Below are 8,550 nucleotides of genomic sequence, written 5' to 3' on the forward strand. Positions count from 1 at the left end.
GCCTTGAGGTGTGGATGGGCATCATGCAAACTAATAGTCAATTAAGGCCTTTATGATTAGCTGTCAAGTAATCTTCTTAGACCATATGGCCTTCATCCTGCTATTCTGTGGAAAACACTGAATTTTTATTGCCCTAGTGTCTCCCACAGCAGTGACAAGACACATCCAGCAGCAGAGCTCCCTTCCAAGGCAGTATTACCCACCTAGGTTAGCTAGCTAGTAAGCCAACTGCATTTAAAGGACATTACCCTGGGTTAATTGCAAGGGAAACCATGCAGTTTTCCTGACTGTTTTGAATCAGTCTTATCCCATCAGTAGTGGTACTTACTATTGGCTCGAATTCTGAGGCATTTACCTGGGCCTGTACTCCCTGCCGTAAGTTTCCACAGACATTTTCCCAACCAGAAACAGTGGGCTAGCCCTTGTAATTCTTATTATGATTTCAGGACATACCTTTGTAACAAACTCCAAGGAACTCTGGAAAACCAAGCTTTCTTGCTCACAGTTCCTGGAAAGCACCACAGCACATCTAGGACCACAAGCAAAGATGAAAGAAACAACAGGGACCTGCAGTTCTGCATTTACTGTGGCCAGAGGTGGTGTGCTTCAAGCTGTGATGGCTCACATTCTATTACAGAATTTAATAAGTAAAAGCAGGAATTAAGTGTGGGGAGGAAAGAGCAGGGTCATTCAAGATATTCCTTATCTAGGTAAGCTAGGACTTTCTAAATCAGGTACTTCATGGGTGGGGTGAAATGACTTTTTACCAAATTATATAGTAGAGTTGAGAAGGATACCTTTGAAGTGAATACTTTAGCAAAACCCAATTTTCAAGTACCTACAGCAATCATTGGAAGATTTTTCAATATATATGATTTATATATACATATATATTATATTATAACTGGATAAAGCTGTTGGAAAGATACATTTCTTATGAATGAAGAGCTAATATTTTTTAAATGAATGAGTAAAGGAGGTTTATTTTTCCCCCCCTCCCACCTCCCTCCCCACAACATCTCTCTGGGTCATCCCCATGCACCAGCCCCAAGCATGCTGCACCCTGCGTCAGACATAGACTGGCGATTCAATTCTTACATGGTAGTATACATGTTAGAATGCCATTCTCCCAAATCATCCCACCCTCTCCCTCTCCCTCTGAGTCCAAAAGTCCGTTATACACATCTGTGTCTTTTTTCCTGTCTTGCATACAGGGTCGTCATTGCCATCTTCCTAAATTCCATATATATGTGTTTGTATACTGTATTGGTGTTTTTCTTTCTGGCTTACTTCACTCTGTATAATTGGCTCCAGTTTCATCCATCTCATCAGAACTAAGAGCACATAGGTTAACAATCATCCATAACAGGTTAGTAAAAGATTTTGTGTGACATAAAATAGAGATATTAAAGAAGATTTTGACTAGAATTAAGTACATAAAAATTTAAAACACTAGAATATAACAAATAGACACAAATGTAACCTGTGTTCACTGTACCCAGGTGACTGATGATGGTTCTGTTGCCACCACTTCTAAAGTAGATTTTCTTTTGGGAAAAAACTTTTAGTCTTTTAACATGCACATATACACTAATATATGTACATTCACATTCAGTTTTATTCTTGTCATTTTCTTAATGTATTATATAGTTGGATGACAATTGAATTTGTCAGTAAAATATTCACATTTAGAGTTTTTCTTTTGACTTCCAAATTGACATGAGATTCAGTAAGAGTTATGCTCTTTTGTTAAAAATATTAACATTCATTGAACAGTTAATTTTATTGGAGCATGACTGATTAACAATACTTGGCTAGTTTCTACTCTGCAGGACAATGCTGGCATGCTACAGTCCTTGGGGTAGAAAAGACTCAGAAATAACTTAGTGACTGAACAACAACCATACATCTATCCCTTCACTTTTAGACTTCCTTCCAATTTAGGTCACCACAGTGCATTAAGTAGAGTTCCCTGTGCTATACATACACATCATAAGTGTATGTGTGTCAGTTTCCATCTCCCAATTGCTTCCACCACCACCCATTTCCTCCTTGCATCCTTACATTTCTTCTCTATGTCTGTATCCTTACCTCTGCTCAAATAAGATCATCCTTACCAGTTTTTTAGAGTCCATATATGCATTAATATGTGATATTTATTTTCCTTTTTGTAATTTACTTCATTCTATATGACACCTTCTCAATCCACACACTTCTCTACAAATGACCTGATTTCTTTCCTCTTTAAGACTGAGTAATACTGTATACATGTACCAATATTGTATCCTGAGTCTATTGTATACATGTACCAAATTGTCTTTATCCATTATTCTCTAGGTGGACACTTCTGTTGTTTCCAGGTCCTGCTATTGTAAATATTGCCACCATCAATATTGATAGCATAACCATCAATATTGGGGTTATGTATCTTTTGGAATTATGGTTTTCTTCAGGTGAATCCACTAGTAGTGAAATTGTGGATCATATGGTAGTTTCATTCTTATTTTTTAAAGTACCCACCATATTGCTCTCCATAGTCGCTCCATCAATGTATATTCCAACCAAGAGGAGAGAAGGGTTCCCTTTTTTCCACACTCCCTCTAGCATTTATTTTTTGTAGATTTTTTGATACTTGCCATTTGGGCCAATGAGAGTTGATATGTCATTGAAGTTTTAAATTTCTTGTCTCTGGGGAAACAGTAGAAACAGTGTCAGACTTCACTTTGTGGGGGTGGGGGGCTCCAAAATCACTGCAGATGATGACTGCAGCCATGAAATTAAAAGACGCTTACTCCTTGGAAGAAAAGTTATGACCAACCTAGATAGCATATTGAAAAAAAAAGACATTACTTTGCCAACAAAGGTCCGTCTAGTCAAGGCTATGGTTTTCCCAGTGTTCGTGTATGGATGTGAGAGTTGGACTGTGAAGAAAGCTGAGCACCGAAGAATTGATGCTTTTGAACTGTGGTGTTGGAGAAGACTCTTGAGAGTCCCTTGGACTGCAATGAGATCCAACCAGTCCATTCTGAAGGAGATCAGCCATGGCATTTCTTTGGAGGGAATGATGCTGAAGCTGAAACTCCAGTACTTTGGCCACCTCATGCGAAGAGTTGACTCATTGGAAAAGACTCTGATGCTGGGAGGGATTGGGGTCAGGAGGAGAAGGAGACGACTGAGGATGAGATGGCTGGATGGCATCACTGACTCGATGGACATGAGTCTGAGTGAACTCCGGGAGTTGGTGATGGACAGGGAGGCCTGACGTGCTGCAGTTCATGGGGTCGCAAAGAGTCGGACACGACTGAGCGACTGAACTGAACTGAACTGAACTGAACAGTTAGTGATGTTGAGCATCTCTTCATATATATTGGCCATCTCTATGTCTTCTTGGCAGAAATGTGTATTTTGTCTTCTGTCAAATTTTTTCTACTGGGTTGTTTATTTTTATGTTATTGAGCCATGTGAGCTGCTTGCATATGTTGGAGATTAATCTGTTGTAATTTCCTTCATTTGAAAATATTTTTTCCCATAGTGAGGATTGTTTTCTGTCTTATTTATGGTTTTTCTGTGCAAAACATTTAAGTTTAATTAGGTCCCATTTTTTTGGTTTACTTTTGGTTTATTTTCATTAACTAGGAGGTAGGTCAAAAATAAAAAGATATGTTGATACAGTTTATGTCAAAAAGGGTACTTATGCTTTTCTCTAATATTATAGATTTAAATTGTCTGGCATTATATCTGGGTCTTTAATCCATCTTCCGGTTATCTTTTTGTATGGTGTTAAGGAGTGACTAAATGTGATCCACTGGAGAAAGGCATGGCAAACCACTCCAGTACACTTGCTATGAGATCCTCATGAATGTATAAAAAGGCAAAAAATACAAGACCCCGAAAGATGAGTCCTCAAGTTCAGAAGGTGTTCAGTATGCTACTGAGGAAGAGCAGAGGGCAATTACTAATGGCTGTGGAAAACATGATGTGGTTGGAACAAAGCTGAAATGAAGCTCAGTTACGGATTTGTCTGCTGAGGAGTGTAAACTTTTTTTGTTCTAATTTTGTGAAAAATGCCATTGGTAATTGGCTAGGAATTGCATTGAATCTGTAAACTGCTTTTTGTAGTGCAGGTATTTTCACAATATTGACTCTTTCACTCCAAGAGAATGGTATAGCTCTTCATCTCTTTGCGTCACTTTTATTTGTTTTATTCCTGCCTTATCAATTTTAGCAAGCTGCAAAAGTTGGTGATGGACAGGGACAGGGAGGCCTGCCATGCAGCAGTCCATGGGATTGCAAAGAGTCAGACGTGACTGCGGAGAAGGCAATGGCACCCCACTCCAGTACTCTTGCCTGCAAAATCCTATGGATGGAGGAGCTTGGTAGGCTGCAGTCCATGGGGTTGCTAAGAGTCGGATACGACTGAGTGACTTCACTTTCACTTTTCACTTTCATGCACTGGAGAAGGAAATGTCAACCCACTCCAGTGTTCTTGCCTGGAGAATCTCAGGGACGGGGGAGCCTGGTGGGCTGCTGTCTATGGGCTCGCACAGAGTTGGACAGGACTGAAGTGACTTAGCAGCAGCAGCAGCAACAGACATGACTGAACAACTGAACTGAATATTCCATTGTGTATATGTACCATAACTTCTTTATCCATTCATCTGTCGATGGACACCTAGGGTGCTTCCATGTTCTTGCTGTTGTAAATAGTGCTGCAATGAAAAATGACATACATGTGTTTTTTTCAATTTTGGTTTCCTCAGGGTATATACCTATGAGTGGGATTGCTGGGTCATATGGTGGTTTTATTCCTAGTTTTTTAAGGAATCTCCATAACATCTTCCATAGTGGCTGTATCAATTTATATTGCCACCAGCAGTTCAAGAGGTTTCCCTTTACTTCACACCCTCTCCAGCATTTATTGTTTGTAGACTTTTTGATGATGAAAATTCTGACTAGTGTGACATGATATCTCATTGTAGTTTTGATTTGCATTTTTGTAATAATGAGTGATATTGAGCATCTTTTCATGTGTTTGTTAGCCCTCTGTAAGTCTTCCTTGGAGAAATGTCTGTTTATGTCTTTTTCCCACTGTTTGATTGAGTTGTTTCTTTTTCTGAAATTGAGTTGTATGAGCTGCTCGTATATTTTGGAAGTTAATCCTTTGTCAGTTGTTTCATTTGATATTATTTCCCCCCATTCTGAGGGGTGTCTTTTCACCTTGCTTATAGTTTCCCTTGCTGTGAAAAAGGTTTTCAGTTTAATCAGGCCCCATTTGTTTAATTTTGTTTTTATTTCCATTACTCTAGGAGGTGGGTCATAGGGGATCTTGTTTGATTTATGTCATCGAGTGTTCTGCCTATGATTTCATCTAAGAGTTTTATAGTTGCTGGTCTTACATTTAGGTATTTAATTCACTTTGAGTTGATCTTTGTGTATGGTGTTAGGAATTGTTCTAATTTCATTCTTTTACATGTAGCTGTCCAGTTTTCCCAGCACCACTTTTTGAAGAGGCTGTCTTTTCCGCATTGTATATTCTTGCTTCCTTTGTGAAAAATGAGGTACCCATAGGTGCATGGGTTTATTTCTGGGCTTTCTATCTTGTTCCATTGGTCTAGATTTCTGATTTTGTGCCAATACCATACTTTCTTGATGACTAGAGCTTTGTAGAATAATCTGATGTCAGGAGGGCTCATACCTCCAATTCCATTCTTCTTTCTCAGGACTGTTTTGGATATTTGGGGTCTTTTGAGTTTCTATATGAATTGTAAAATTTTTTGTTCTTGCTCTGTGAAAAATGCCATTGGTAATTTGACAGGGGTCATAGTGAATCTGCAGATTGCACTTGGTAGTATAGTCATTTTCACAATATTGATTCTTCCTCCTGAGGAACATTGAATATCTCTCATCTGTCTATATCATCTTTGATTTCTTTCATCATTGTCTTTTAGTTTTCTGTATACACTTCTTTTGTCACCTTAAGTAAGTTTTTCCTAGGTATTTTATTCTTTTCATTGCAGTGGTGAATGGGAATGATTCCTTAATTTCTCTTTCTGATTTTTCACTGTTAGTATATAGGAATGGAAGTGATTTCTGTGTATTGATTTTGTATCCTGCGACTTTGCTAAATTCACTGATTAGCTTTAGTAATTCTCTAATAATATCTTTACAGCTTTCTATGTACAGTATCATGTCATGCACAAACAGTGAGAGCTTTACTACTTCTTTTCTGATCTATCACTGATTTTCTTTTTCTTCTCTGATTGCTATAGCTAGGACTTCCAAAATTATGTTGAATAATAGTGGTGAAAGTTGTCACCCTTGTCTTGTTCTCAATCTTAGGGGGAATGCTTTCAGTATTTCACCATTGAGAATAATGTTCGCTGTGGGCTTATCATATATGGCCTTTACTATGTGGAGGTACATTCCTTCTATGCCCATGTTTTGAAGTTTTAATCATAAATGGGTACTTAATTCTGTCAAAGTCTTTCCTGCATCTACCGACATGATTATATGGTTTTTATGTTAAAATTGGTTAATATGGTGTATCACATTAATAGATTTGTGTATATTGAAGAATCCTTGTGTCTATGGAATAAATCCAACTTGATCATGGTGTATGAGCTTTCTGATGTGTTGTTGAATTCTGTTTGCTAAAATTTTGTTGAGGATTGTTTGCATCTATGTTCATCAGTGATATTGGCCTGTAGTTTTCTTTTTGTGTGTGTTGTGTTTGTCTGGTTTTGGTATCAGAGTGGTGGTGGCCTCATAGAATGAGTTTGGAAGTGTTCCAAATTTTAAGAGAAACCTTTTTTATATTTGTATAGAGAAGGGGAAATAATATAATACTAGTTTGTTTCATCCTGCCACTTAGTTCAGTTCAGTTCAGTTCAGTTGCTCAGTCATGTCCGACTCTTTGCGACCCCATGAATCGCAGCATGCCAGACCTCCCTGCCCATCACCATCTCCCAGAGTTCACTCAAACTCACGTCCATTGAGTCGGTGATGCCATCCAAGAGAGATAAAAAAATGTTTGACACTTTCAGCCTATTTCCTCCATTTGGAGACCCCTGTCCTTCCTACATGTTACCCTCTAATTCCCCCCATTTTCTTTTAGGAGAATTATGTTGCCTAGGGAAGGGGGCATCATTCTCGTTCCATAACAGCTTCCAAGCTGATAAAGGGCTTTGTCCCTAAATTGGTGAGGCAACACATTCTCCTAACCCTCATATTGAGTGTCTCTGATCCAGGGGCCCCAAGTAGTAGATGGAGGAAGCTGTAGCACTCACAGGAGTTTGAGCAACCATTTTTAACTTAAAAGCATTCATGCAACTAGAAATAAATCCAGCTACACAGTTACAGATTCAAGGAGCAAACAGCAAAAACAGAACCATCAGATTTCTTCTGATTAAAATAGTTTTCCACCATGGGAACTAGTTAACATCTCCCAAAGTGAGACAGTTGAGGCTTCAGGAGTATCCATAGCCTGAATCGTCTTGTTCATGAGTTTAGTAAAATGAGTAACATTAGTGCTCATATCAGGTATATATGTACAGCAATGGGTATGAATAATGGCACAAGTTCTTCCTTGTGCAGCTGTCAGAATATCTAAGGCCAATCTGTTTTGTAAAACCACCTTTCTAATTTGTATTTGTTCAGCATTAAGAGCTGAAATAACTTTTTTAGGATCTTGGAAAGCCCATTGAATAAAATTAGTCAAAGCATCCACTTGTAGCATAACATCTGTAGTTCCCAGAGAGGGAAAAACAGTGCAGCCAAATAATCATACCAGTGACATGCAGACCTTGCCCACCGAGTTTTAAGATCTGGTAAATTAGCAGGTTTTTCTGGAAGCTCTGAAAGTATGAAGCCATGAGTAAAAGCTAGACCTAGGGTGCATCTCCCTATCCAGCCAAGGGGAAGCCATGCCCATAGGTAAGACCCACATATCCAATAGGTCCTGCCTGGAGCAAGCCAGCATGACTGAGATATCCAATTCCAATCAGTGCCTGGCCAGGCAAAGGGAGGACCTGAACTGGGGTTGGAAAATACGGGAATGATTATGTTGCATATTTCCTGAGGCAAAAATCCCAATTGTTTCCAATCATTATAATTAAGTTGTTGGCTAACTTCTGGGGAAGGCTCTATTTGTTCCCAGCATATAGGGACAGTAGATATTAGATTTCATTTTTCAGGAGTTAGCCATATAATCTCATCCCATATTTGATAAACATCAGGTAAAAAGCCACTAGATCTAGACCCATTTACCTTATGTGTAGCAAAAAGGTCATCAAACTAAGACAATGTATAATCAAAATTAAAAGTCACATCATGTCCACAGTTAAAGTACAAAGTGTTGCACCAGTCCATCGTAGGGTTGTTAGATGTCATCAGATTAAGAAGAGGCATCATATATGATTGTTGTCGAAGGTATTCACACACTTGGAGAAAGTATTTTCCTTGAAGTGGAGATGTCCACCACGGGAAGCCTTCCACTGACGAAGAGGGGGACGCACCACAGACCCAGCAGTTAGACCAATTGTGGGATGCAGC

Source organism: Ovis canadensis, chromosome X (assembly GCF_042477335.2).
Source record: "Ovis canadensis isolate MfBH-ARS-UI-01 breed Bighorn chromosome X, ARS-UI_OviCan_v2, whole genome shotgun sequence".
NCBI lineage: Eukaryota > Metazoa > Chordata > Mammalia > Artiodactyla > Bovidae > Ovis > Ovis canadensis.